The sequence below is a fragment of the Pinus tabuliformis genome, chromosome 1_1, assembly GCF_031772625.1.
Source record: "Pinus tabuliformis cultivar Carrire ecotype Pingquan chromosome 1_1, CPIR1, whole genome shotgun sequence".
NCBI lineage: Eukaryota > Viridiplantae > Streptophyta > Pinopsida > Pinales > Pinaceae > Pinus > Pinus tabuliformis.
In genome coordinates, this window is record NC_142297.1 from 638,894,772 (window position 1) to 638,908,256 (window position 13,485).

General features: G+C 37.6%; 1 pseudogene; it reads right to left on the reverse strand.

Annotated features, from left to right (window-relative positions):
* The window catches only part of LOC149214948 (phospho-2-dehydro-3-deoxyheptonate aldolase 2, chloroplastic-like), a 29,305-nt pseudogene extending 16,983 nt beyond the window's left edge, over nucleotides 1–12,322 (reverse strand).
* Between the last annotated feature and the right edge of the window lie 1,163 nt (nucleotides 12,323–13,485).

Below are 13,485 nucleotides of genomic sequence, written 5' to 3' on the forward strand. Positions count from 1 at the left end.
ATATCCCCCTTTGGACTTGATGGCAACCCCAATTCATTCTCCCCCTTTGTCATCAAGGGCAAAGGGTTATGCTCCCCCTGAGTACATGTTGAATTCTCTGATATGCTAAAGTGTGTTGTTCATGCTCCCCTTGACTGTAAGCAAGGTCTGTAGAAAGATGTTCTACAAGAAGAACATGACTCTATACATCATAAATGACCTTCCTATCACCAAAGACTCATACATATATCCATCTCCCAACCAAGTGGGTATATACCAAGATTTACTCCTCCACCCAACCAAGTGGGGATACATAAAAAATTTATACATGATAAAACAAGAAAATTACATCATCCATCCCAGGCATAGTGGGGAAACAAAAAAAGGTCGTTACATGACCTTGATAATAAAAGTTATACATAAAACAAGACTATGATAGTCTTCGACTTAGTTACCAGAGAATCCACAGTAAGAACCATTTTCTGCCAATGTTTCAAATCCCAACCGGGATCCATCATCAGGACAACTTGAATGCTTGATAGAAGAAGAGCTTATTTGAGGGATAGCGGCTCTTCTTGCTATCTTCGCTCTAGTTTTTTCGAGTAAAATGATTTCACTCCAGGTATCCCCTCCGTATAGGGAAATGATTCTGGATTTAAGACCTCTGTGGTTTATTATTTTCGACTTAGTTACTGGAGAATCCACAGTAAGAACCATTTTTTGCCAATGTTTCTTACTGTGGATTCTCCAGTAACTAAGTCGAAAATAATAAACCACAGAGGTCTTAAATCCAGGACTATGATAGTCATCAGCAGCATCTGTCAATCACCATCCAGACCAACAACCATGATCTCCTTCTGCACCTGTTCCACCTGAATCAGAAACAATTGTGAAATTGTACCAAGATCTTCTAAGGTAATGCCAACAATGATAATGCATTATTTGAAGTATATGCTCCCCCTCAACCTGTGCCAGATGCTCATTGTTAGACCCATATCAAACTCCTTTCTTCTTGAGTCTGGCCCACTGATATTCTTCAAACCAAACATATGAGCAGCTGTATCCACATAAATTGGCGTATGTACATAGATACGCTTCATGAGACTCATGTACAACAACTGTTCTCTGAAACAGATAAGTGTCAACAGCAAGATGATGCATCAACTACTCCTAGCTTCTATCTGAAGTACTCAAATGTCTCTTTGGGCAGTGGTTTGGTGAATATATCAACAACTTGTTCCTTGGAGGGAACATACTCCAATTTGACCTTTTGTTCAAGCACTTGTGCTCGGAGAAAATGATATTTGATAGGTATGTGCTTGGTCTTGGAATGCATGACTAGATTCTTTGAAATATTGATTGCACTTGTATTATCACATAGAATGGAGATGGGTGGAGTACATGTGATCTGAATGTCTTCCAATTTTTGCATCATCCAAAGGAGTTGTGTGCAACATGATGCAGCAGCCACATATTCTGCTTCAGCTGTAGATAATGCAATTGAACTTTGTTTCTTGTTGAACCAAGAAACTAATCTGGAACCCATATAGAATGCACCACCACTAGTGATTTTTCTATCATCCACACTTCCTTCCCAATCTGCATCTATGTATGCATGAAGTGTAAGATCTGTGTCCCTAGGATAGCATAATCCAAAATTCTGAGTTCCTTGAAGATATTTGAAGATCCTTTTGACTGCCTGCAGGTGTGATTCCTTTGGATTTGCTTGGAATCTTCCAACTATTCCTACTACATGCATGATGTATGGTTAGGTACTTGTTAGATAGAGTAGGCTACCAATCATGCATCTGTAGGTTGGTTGATGTACTGCTGCTGATTCATCATTTGCGATGAGGCTGCATCATGTTACCATAGGGATACATACTGGTTTAGAATCTTCCATGCCATATTTCTTCAAGATCTGCTTGAGGTACTTGGTTTGTGATAAAAAGATACCATATTTATTTTGTTGAACTTGTAAGCCAAGAAAATATGTGAGCTCACCAAGTGGGGACATTTCAAATTCTTTCTGCATTACCAAGCCAAAGTTTTGACTCATGGCTTCTTCATTGCTACCAAAAATGATATCATCAGCATACAAAACAAGTATTAGCAATTTATCATTGTCAATTTTTATATATAGATTGCTATCAGCTGATCCTTTTGAAAAACCTTGTTGATGAAGTTATTTGTCAAGACGATAATACTAGGCCCTTGGAGCTTGTTTTAGACCATAGAGAGCCTTTCTAAGTTTGCATACAAGTTTTGGATCATTTCCAGGGATGAATCCATCTGGTTGCTCAATATACACTTCTTCTTCTAGGTCTCCATTAAGAAAGGCAAATTTCACATCCATTTGATATACCTTTAACTTCTGAAAACTAGAAAGAGCAAGAAAAATTCTTATGGCTTCAAGTCTAGCAACAAGTGCAAAAGTTTCTTCAAAGTCTATACCTTCTTGTTGAGCATACCCTTTACAAACAAGTTTGGCCTTGTTTCTAATAACTTCTCCATTTTCATTCAGCTTGTTTTTGAATATCCATTTGGTTCCTATGACATTCTTATCATTAGGTCTAGGAACCAATTGCCAAGTATTATTCTTTTCAATCTGCTCAAGTTCTTCATTCATGGCCTTGATCCAACATTCATCTTTGCATGCTTCATTTACATTATGCGGTTCAACAGAGGAAAGCAATGCTAGATATCTTGAAGCTTCTGTAATAGTTCTTCTTGTCTGCACTCCTACCCCTTTCTGCCCCAAAATTTGAGTCTCTGGATGATTCTTCTGAACATACTTGGATGGAGTCTTTTCTTCTACCCTTATCTGTTCTTTTGGTGCCTCATTGGTTTCTTCTTCAGAATTTTTCTGATTTGATGTGGAAGGATAATCCTCATCTTCTTCATAATCTTCGATTTTTACCTGCTTTGGATTTTTTCCTGCTTCATCAACCACGACATCAATACTTTCAACAATTTTGCCAAGTATTTTATTATAACACTTGTATCCTTTACTTCGAGAAGAGTAACCAAGGAGAATGCCTTCATCTGCTCTAGGTTCAAACTTGCCAAGTTTTTCATCATTCCTTTTGATGTAACATTTGCTTCCAAAAACTTTGAAGTATTTTATAATAGGAGTCTTACCATACCAAAGTTCATGTGGAGTTTGAGTGCTGTTTACCTAGATGTTTGTTTTGTTGAGAATAGTGATGGCAACAAATGCAGTGTCTCCCTAGAATGTTGCACGAGTTCCAGACTCATCTAGCATAGCACAAGCCATTTGTTGAACAGTTCTGTTCATCCGTTCTAGCACTCCATTTTTTTGAGGAGTTCTTGCTGTAAAGAATTCCCTTCTTATTCCATGTTCCTCACATAAGTCGAAGAATTCATCCGAGGTAAATTCCCCTCCTCGATCAAACCTAAGGCATTTGATTTTGCGATCTGATTCATTTTCAACCAAGGCTTTGAAGGCTTTGAACTTTTTGAAAGCTTCATATTTATGCTTTAGAAGTCCTATCCAACACACTCTGGAAAAGTTGTCAATGAAAAATATAAAGTATTCTTCTTCACGAGGTGACTTTTTTCTAGATGGACCACATAAATCAGTGTGAACAAGTTCAAGAGGCTTACTAGCTGATCCTTCCTTTTCAGGGAAATGTGCTCTAGTTTGCTTACCAAACTGACATGATTTTCATATTGTGTTTTCTAGAACACTGATATCTAGAAGATCATGAACAACCTTGTATCTGCATGCTTTTCTTATTTGAGGGAAGCTTAGATGCCCCAATCTTCTATGCCATAGCCAGTGTTCATCATTTTTGCTTAGGTAGCACTGTTGTTGTCCCCCCTTGAGTATGTACAGGTTGTTTGGAGTTCTTACACCTTTGATCACTGTTTCTCATGTATCAAGCTCATGAACAACACATCCATTTGATCGAAATACTACCTCATTTCCTTGATCACACATTTGACTGACACTCAATAGATTATGATTTAGACCATCTACATACATAACATTCCCAGCTTTAACCTTTTCTTTTAAGAGAACAAAGCCTTTACCTTTTATGGCTGCAGGAGTGTAATTACCAAATGAGACCTTCTTTTCCTTTCCTAAGGCATTATATCATTGAAGTCTTTCTTTATCACCTGTCATGTGTTTTAAGTATCCACTGTCGATATACCACTGATTTTCTTATCCTTCTGCATATAGGCTATTCCACATATTTTTGTTTGTGGTTCTTTCTTTCTCCATGTTTTGGGACCCAATGAAGCTTGCTCCTTCTGAGATGTTTGCCGAAATTTACTCCTGCATTCAAAATCTTCATGACCGAAGTTGTTACAAATAGAGCATTCTATTTCATTTTCAAGAGAAGAATAGTTATTGTAGGTCCTTTTCATGATCCTAATCACATTCCTTTGATTTCGTGCTTCTCTAGTCATGATGGTCTTGTAAACAACACATTGAGCAGCTTTGTGCCCAAAGTTATGACATGAAAAACATTGGCCATTAAAGAAATTCCTATGATTATCAAATCTATTGACCCGATGATTGTAGTTTCCATTAACATTCATTCTTGAAGCAAATTGAGACTGATTTACCTGTGGTTGGTTATAGCTTCTATTCATCCTTGAAGTAGATTGAACCTAATTTACTTGATGATCTGTTTTATGCCTTTGCTGACGATTGTCAACCTGTTCACTTCTCCTTGCTACATCAAGATAGCTTTTGGAGGTTGATGGCTTCTGTGCTTGAGATGCTTCTTCTGTATATCCAAGACCTGTCTTTATCAAAGGAGAACACTACACTTTGATAATTTCATCTAAATTTTTTGATCCTTTAGCAAATCTAAGATTGAGAGCTTTCGTTTTCTCAATGTCTTTTCATAGACCCACAATTTCACATTCTAAATTTTCATTGTGTTTTTCGCTTTCAGCAAGTAGGAATGTCAGAGTATATAGAATCATACTCTTTTCTTCTAAACAGATTTTAAGTTTAGAAATTTCTTCATAGATACCATCTTCATCTAAAGCATCCAAGAAATCATCATCTTCAAAATCCATCAAAAGTCTATAATCATTACCATGTTCATCTTCATCACTATTTGATAAACCATCGCTATCTTCATGTGTATAGTAGCTTTTCTTACTTACATTCTTTTTTCTATTCCATTTTTTCAGTTCCTTACTTTTATCCAGCTTATATTTATGAGGACATTTGGCTGCATAATGACCAACTCTTCCACAAGCAAAGCATTTGATAGGTAGTTTACCTCTGATCTTCCAAAACCCCGTTGAAGGTTCTTGACAAAGTTTGCTTCTTCCTCTCCTTCTGAAATGTGTCCCGATTCATTGAGCTCTTCTCTTCCCGAAGCCTTGAATGTGGTTTATCTCATATCTAATGGACCCCTTTTCTCATTTCGAAAGCAGTTAGGATTCCATGCAACTGTGTCATAGTAATACTCTGAATATTCTGCTTTTCTTCTATGGCAGAAACTTTTGATTCAAACTTAGAAGACAGGGGTCTCAAAACCTTTTCAACTATAGTAACTTCTTTTGTCTCTTCACCCAAGTTTTTCATGCAATTAACAATCTCATCTATACGTAAGAAGTAATTAGCTATACTTTCATCATTGTGCATTTTGATAATTTCATATTGAATTTTGAGATATTGTAGTTTTGCACATTTTACCTGATCGTGTCCTTCATAGCTTAGAACGATCTTGTCCCATATTTTTTTGGTGGTTTTGAGCTGCATAACCTTGACAAATTCTGATTGTGACAGACTCCCCAATAGTGTGTTGACAGCCTTGGAATTTGTTTCATACTGCTTTTTACCTATAGTATCTGTAGGAATTGCTGATGGAAATGTGTATCCTCCTTCCATGATTTCCCAAACTTCTGTTCCAAGAGATTGAAGATAGGTTGTGGTTCTTACCTTCCAATAGACGAAGTTGCTCCCATCAAAGATTGGTGGTCTAATGGATCCCTCTCTTTCGTAGGTACTCATGATGATAGATCTTCCTTCAAGTGATCAAGCTTTTTCTGAAGGACCTGCTCTGATACCAATTGTTGGAAATAATACTGAGAGGGGGGGTGAATCAGTATTAGCAATTTAACAATATTTCATTTCCATAAACAAATTTATATACGCTACTTCTGTTAATGAAACCTGCATGTATACGCAACTATGTTTAGAGCAACCAGCGTATACCTTGCAATCTTATAATTTAGTTAGTTGATATTTAATCTGTGTATCAGAACCATATAACCAGTAATCAGATGTAGTAAACAAAATAGGCAATCACACACATGAACACAAGATATAAGGTGGAAACCCAATGTAGGTGAAAACCACCTGCTGCAATCATCTCAATATTTCTTTAATAAGAAACTTCTTTTACAAATTTTGTACTGGTGCAGCCTTATACCAGTACGCAGGCTTCTACCTGTAGAAGGCTACAACCTTCTCTCGTTCTCCAGCTTTTCCTGGAAGGGAGCTACAACCCCCTTAGCTCTTGTACTAGCGGATGTGTTTACTACTATGTAAGTGCTGACCTACACAAGGCTACAACCTTCTCTTTTCTTCCAGGGACCATGTTTCATAAATTTTCACACTGGATCCCTCAATAACATCAATCAAACATCAAATATATCTGCATCAATCAATCTCCTTTGCACCAACGAAAACTGAATTAAACAATCACTTTTTTGAATGATGTACCCAGAACACAGTAGCAGTAACCAGAACCAAATACAAAACCCAGAACACTGCAAACAACAAACAGAAGTAGCTAAAACATATTTTATGAGACGTACGCTAGTTCAATGTGTCAAACCTGTGTTCATATGCCGTTATCTGAAGGCAGACCTACGTATATGTTGTTTTTAAATGTCGAACCAGTGTATATATGCATCTTTGCTATAATGAAACTGCATACAGATATGTAAAAGATGATTTAACCTTTACACCTATTCAGACATCAATTATACCCAGATCATTAGATTTACAGATTATGACATGTGTTAATAAAAGATCAAAACCACACAAAGATACTTCTCTTCAAGCCTAAATATCTTGACCCATCGATAGAACTTATCCTTCTTCAAGCACACAGGTTCCTCCTTGATTCATATCTAGCTATGCATCATAACCCACTGACCAATATTTTAGATCCTTCTCTTGATTAGATATTCAATGCTTGAGTACCTTTGCCTAATGATCTCCTCCTCCTTTTATAGTCTTAGGCCTTACTCAATACCATGGTCCAAAACCACTTTAGAATCAATACCTTGGACCAAATACCTGGTGTCAATACTTCGAACAAGATACCTTGGAGCAATACCATGGGTCAAAATACCAAGGACCAAATACCATAGACCAAAACCAAGTTTTCCAACATGTACGGGCTTTTCCTTGCATGAAAGTGCGTGTATACGCATACGCGCCTTTTGATCTGCGAACCTGTGTGAATACACGGTTTGGTCAAGGGGAACCTACATATACCTCTTTTTCCTTCATTCTATGATCCTGAACTGTGATCTATCATTTGAGTGAGTTGCCATCAAGGACAACACCTGTGTCATAGCGCCAAACCTTTGTCATAAAGCCAACACATTTATAGTACATTCATATGACCTTTGGTTTCCCTTTACAGGTAGAGGGTAGCTGTTTCTTAGTAACCGTTTCTTTTAACTAAACAAAAAAAAATTATTCTTGTCAAAGTAATATTACCAATAATTTAGGCAACCACAATATATGTTTCTTGGCCTCCCAACCTCGATCAGTTAATATTTAACATCAAAATATAATAAAACTTAAATTAACATCTAGTAAAGATCAACTTAGTAATCTCAGTGATTTCAATGCAATTTTGGGGTGTTACATCTCCCCCCCCACCCATATGAGGAACACCTTCCCTCGTGTTCTCTCCTCCTTCAGAGAACAATGTCGTATAAGCTTTTCGCATCAATTCCTCCTCTTCCCAAGTAGCCTCTTTCGGGGCAAAGTGCTTCCATTGCACTTTAATCTGGGTGATGGCTCGCTTCCAAAAGTTGGTTTCTCTCTAATCGAGAATATGAATATTTTTTGCCAGGAACTCTCCTTCCGGTTCGACCTACACCACAAAAAAAACTCTCAGTTACATTCCATTTTCTTTTTTGTTAAAATAAAATAGTATATCGGTCTTATATCCACTTAACCATTTACCTGAATATTTTCCCAGTCAATAATGTGTTGAGGGTTATACACATTTTTTTTTAGTAAAGATACATGAAATACATTGTGGACCTAAATGTGCTTGGTAGTGCAAGCTTATAGGCCACTGGTCCAACTCGTTCCAAGACTTGAAAGGGTCCACAGTATCGGGGTGCTAATTTAGCACAACCCCGCCATTGTAAGGAACTTTTCTGGGGCTTCACTCTTAGATAAACGTGATCTCCCAATTGAAATTCCCTGTAAGTCCTATTTTTATCTGCATACACTTTCTGTCTATCTTGGGCTGCCCTCAAATTTTGTCGAACCTTCCTAACAGTCTCCTCCATTTCTGCTAGCATGTCAGGACCCAGTGCTAACTTATTAACTGGATTATTCCAATCTATGGGCACTTTGCAATTTCTCCCATACAACACCTCAAAGGGGCTCATGCCTAGTGATTCATGATGTCCATTATTATATGCAAATTCCACCAGATGGAGGTAATCCTCCCACTTGTGTGGTTGCTCCATCACAAACATGTGTAGCATGTCTTCCAACACCTAGTTTACCCATTCAGTTTATTCATCCGTTTGGGGGTAGTAGGCTGTACTAAATTGTATTTGAGTACCTAATCCTGAAAAGAGAGTTTTCCAGAAGGTGGATGTAAATTTCACATCCCTGTCTGAAATCACCACTTTGGGTATCCCATGTAAGCAAAAAAACTCCTTCATAAATATGTTTGCGATTTCCACAGTTTTGTACGTGGATTTCATAGGTATGAAGTGGGTTGTTTTACTCAATTTTTCTACTACCACCATAATTGAGTCATGTTGCTTCCTTGTGCAGGGTAAGCTAGTGATGAAATATAAAGATATAATCTCCCATTTCCATTCCAGAACGGGCAATGGTTGTAACAACCTAACAGGATGTTGGTGTTCTGCCTTTACCAGTTGACACTCCAAGCATTTGGACAAATATTTTGTAATATCCTTCCTCAATACAGGGCAAAATTACCTCTTTTTGATGGTTGAAAACATTTTCTAGTAACCGGGGTGGCCAGCACAAGGCTTCCTATGAAACTCATCCAATATTAATAGTTTAATCGAATTCTGATTAGGAATGTAAATTCTGTTCTTAAAAGTAAGGAGATTATCGAAATTTATTTGAAATTCTGATTTTTCCTTTTCCAGCAGAGCTTCTTTTGTCTGTTGCCAAAGGAAAGTATACTGTGGATCTTTGCTAGTTGCTTCCTTTATGATTTCAGTAATATTTGAACTTACTTGGCTCATTTGGACCTCATAGATACAACGTAACTTCTTGCTTAGTGCACCAGCCACATGGTTTTCCTTCCCTTTTAAATGTTTCATTTCAAAATCAAATTCACTTAAAAAGGATATCCATCTGTCCTATTGAGTGTTCAAGCTAAACTGGTTAAAAAAGTTTGTAAGACTGATATGATCTGTTAGCAGCAAAAAGTTCTTCCTTGGTAGGTAATGTCGCTACATCTTAAGAGCATGCACTATTGCTGTCAAATCAAGGTCATAGGCTGAATATCGTTGTTCATATTCAATCTACTTTCAAGATTCATAATTAATCACTTTTCCTTCTTGTGTCAGCACCCCGCCAACACCCTCTTTGCTTGCATTTGTGCAAACCACGAAAGACTTTTCTGGATCTACGACTTTTAACACCAATGTGGTGGTGAGCAGGTGCTTTAGTTTTTTAAAACGTTGGTGACACTCTGTTGTCCAGTGGAAAGCTTGCCCCTTTTTCTGTAAGGAGGTCACTAGAAAGGCGATTTTTGAAAATCCCTCAATGAATCTACGTTAGTATCTGGCTAATCCCAAGAATGATCGGATATCAGTGACATTCATTGGATCTGCCCATTCCATGATTGTTTTGATCTTTTCTAGATCCACCGCAATGTCGTATGTTGATATAACGTGACCCAAGTACTGAATCTGATCTTTGAAAAAGTCACACTTGCTGAATTTGGCATACAACTGATTTTCCCTTAATGTTTGCAATACTATTTTTAGATGTTCTTTATGCTCCTCCTGATTCTTAGAATATATTAAGATATCATCTATGAAAATTAGCATAAATTTATCAAGGTAGGGTTGGAAAATACCATGCATCAGACTCATAAATGTGGTTGGGACATTGATAAGGCCAAATGAAAATACCACGAACTCATAATGACCATAGCGAGTATAGAATGTTGTCTTGCAAATGTCTTCTTCTTTTATTCTTATCTGATGGTAACTGGATCTTAAATAAATTTTCGAAAATACCTTAGCTCCGTGTACCTGGTCAAATAGATCATCGATACATGGTAACAGATACTCATTCTTGATTGCTAGTTTGTTTAGTTGTCAATAATCGATGCATAATCTCAAGGTCCCATCCTTTTTTCGTGTGAATAATATGGGGGATCCCCAAGGGGACACATTGGGATGGATATACTTTTTATCTAAAAATTCCTGAGCTGCATTTTGAGTTCTGTTAACTTAGGTATGCTCATGTGATAAGGGGGTCTGGATATAGGGGTTGCACCCAGAAATAACTCAATGGTGAAATCAATATCATGCTTTGGTGGTAGACTTGGAATGGATTCCGGAACCACATCAACAAGTTCCTGAATAATAGGAATATTTTCTAGAGAGGTCATCTTATTTTTAGTGTTTGTAAATCCCACCTGAACAACATATATTTGGCAACCTTTTCTAATACATTTTCCTAGCTGACTAGCAGTAATGGGACATAACTTGGTATTAGTTTTAATGTCTTGGAGTTCCTCCCTTTTGCCCGATTCAACAATAAAAATGACAGTTTATTTTTTGCAATCCACTAAGGACCAAAACTTTTCTAACCAGTGCATCCGGATTAATATGTCATAAGAACCTAAAGGAAGTATATTAAGGTCCACGTAAATAGGTTGTCCTGAAACCATTATGGGAAAACATCTTATTTTTGTGGCTACCCTTCTTTTTGTTCCCATGGCTAGTTGAACTAACCATGGTTTTGAAAACTTACTACTCTACAGTTGACATTTATCTACCACTTTAGGACTAACATAGCGTAAGCTAGCGCTTGGGTCAAATAAAACAGAGACAAGTTGCTTAGCAAACATACCTTCACATTCGATCATGGTGGGATGAAATTCTACCTGATGATCATCTAGGGCAGCATTAGTTATGGGCATGCTTCTTGCCACGTCCCCAACCATGGATGCTTCTTACATATTTGATCATTGTTTTGTTCTTTCTTTATGCGGACAATTTTTGTAGTAGTGTGATTCCCCACATCCCCAACATTGTAGTGGTGTTTTGGATTGTTGGTCATTAACAAATTTAGTAACTCCTTCCGAATGTTTGTTTTTCGAATAAGCAGCCTTGAACTGATTCCTGGCTGGAAATCTGTTGAGGGGATTTTGATGTACGTTTCTGCTATCGGGAAATCTTGAATGTTTGGAATTAAACTTCTACCTTTCCTGTTTAAATTCCCTTTGGATCCTTCATTCTTCTGTTTCATTTGCTGATAGCAGATGCAGGCTTTCCACACAGTGTCATCCATTATCTTGGGGTAGTCAAATTCTAATTTCTCTTTCATGAAATTGGGTAAACTGCTGATAAAGCACTGAATCTTGGCCTTTTCTTCTTGCATGTAAGGCACATAACATAGCAGGGAGGTAAATTGTGTCACGTACTCATCCATGGTTAAGGTTCCCAACCTTAACTCATGAAATTTCTTTGCCTTCTCATCATAATAACACTCCATTAAATACTTGTCTTTGAAATGCTTTTGGAATTCATGCCAGGTGACTTCCTCTTCATTGATTTTCCTTACTGTTTTGATTTCTTCCCACCACAAGGTGGCCTTACCTCTTAAATGATAAACTGCCAACTGTGCCTTCAGTTTATCTGTGTACTCATAAATATGGAAATATTTTCCCATATCAATGAGCCAAGCTTCTGCTGCCTCTTCCGATTCCCCGTCAAAGAGTGATGGCTTAATCTTTTTAAATTCACCTTGCAATTTAGTTTTCTGTCTTTTGGTTTTTTGCTGGTCGGATACATTGTCTGAGCACCCTTCTTCGTCTTCCCCATGTTTCTCAGTTGACTCAGCATTTTCTTCTCCATGTGGTGCCATTGGAGTCTTCTCCTGGTCCTCAACATTGGGATCTAGATGTCGTTGATTTTGTCTATTGGATAGAATTCTAATATTTTTCTCCTATTCTTCGTGTAATCTTTCATTATTTGTTCTTAAATTCGTCATTTCAGCATGAATCTGCTAAACAATTTCAAGCAACACTGCATTAACCTGTCGTGATTCTTCGCCCAGCTGTATCCAAATGTTAGGATTAGCGTTTACGTATGTGGTGTTGGATGAATTGGTTGGCATAGGACTCCCTTGCATTTTTCCCTATCTCTTTTGTTGGTGTGATCTTTATTTATTTATCTCTGTGTTCACACATAAGTTTATTTAGTTAAAAGTAAAAGCAAAACTATTTCCAATACATGTCTATTCCCAAAGAGTCTCCGTGTACAATCCTGAGCTCTAATACCATTTGTAACACCTAAATGACAATTTTAAATAAAAACTTACAAACTACATTAATAATAAATAAATAAATAAATTCATCAACATACAACATTAACCAATATATAATGACTCATGGTACTACATGGATATGTGTAAATATCAATTCACTTACGGAATTCAAACAGTTTCATATATGACTTTATGTTAAATTAATGTACGGGTGAGGAAATCCGAGTGGGGATCCTCTTGGTTCTGTGTTCATTTATTCAGGGCAGGTTATGCTGGGTTGGCACTCGTACGTCGTGACATGCGACGAGTAGTTTGACCATGCTAAAGTACCCGCACTCGATCCCGCCATTTGTTTCTCTCTTCCACTGTTGATCTTCATCCTAAAATACGAGGGCGAAGGAGGTGTAGGTTTTGGTTCTCTAACCAAGTCTTTGTGCCTGAGCCTCGGAGGTTTCATTGTTGTGGTTGCTCCTGTGTCTCGCACTGCTATGTGATGGCCGGGTTTGTCAAAAGAAGCCAACGGTATGTGTCGTTCTCTGTGGTTTAAAACAATGGTGACAGTGAAACCTTCCGGCGCAGGTATGCCATATAGCTTGGTAGACAGAGAGTTTTATCTTCTTCATTCTGAGGGTTTTGACGTCGATTTTGAATTTCTACCTTAAACCTATCCTAAAGGTCCATTATCCTTTTACAGGTGTGGCCCCAGAGGTTTCAGAGGTGGCAAGACATAAAAAGCACCATGAAACACCTGAAGAAGGTAG